This window comes from Ipomoea triloba, chromosome 16 (genome assembly GCF_003576645.1).
Source record: "Ipomoea triloba cultivar NCNSP0323 chromosome 16, ASM357664v1".
Lineage (NCBI taxonomy): Eukaryota > Viridiplantae > Streptophyta > Magnoliopsida > Solanales > Convolvulaceae > Ipomoea > Ipomoea triloba.
This window is the reverse complement of record NC_044931.1, coordinates 12,956,008-12,956,537: the sequence shown is the minus strand read 5'-3', so window position 1 is coordinate 12,956,537 and position 530 is coordinate 12,956,008.

Sequence of the window (530 nt, the reverse complement as noted above, 5' to 3'; positions counted from 1 at the left end):
TTTTTTTTTTGTGTCATAACTTTCACTGCCGATTCAACCACCAACTCTCGAAGGAAGTTGCAAAAGTTTCAAAGTTCAAATGATTCAACCAGATCTGGAAAAAGAGGTGGTTTGATTTTAGTGGATCTCTAAAATAAAGTTTTCAAGAAGAGGTGTACTGTTGTTTCCCTTTTCTTGTGTGTTCTGTATTTGTTTGTGTTTTTCTGTCTATTTCTCTCATACGAGTTTGTTCTCCTCTCGTTTCTTTTGACGAGTTTATTTTCCTCTCGTTTCTTTTGATGAGTTCTTTTCTTCATAAGTGTGAATAATAAAAGTTGGTCATGGCGTATGTGAACCTCATCCAGCTGGGTGACGAAGGTGACAATGAAAAAGACCATCTGCAGTTCAGATCGATGGATGCATTGACAATGAACGTAAGGTTTAAAACAAATATTCAGGTGGTGTGCAAGACTTTCCAACCGAAGTCAGTCTTGACTACGTTTGATCAATCCTTCAATGATATTAAAGAAGCGTTAAGTTCATCCAACGGA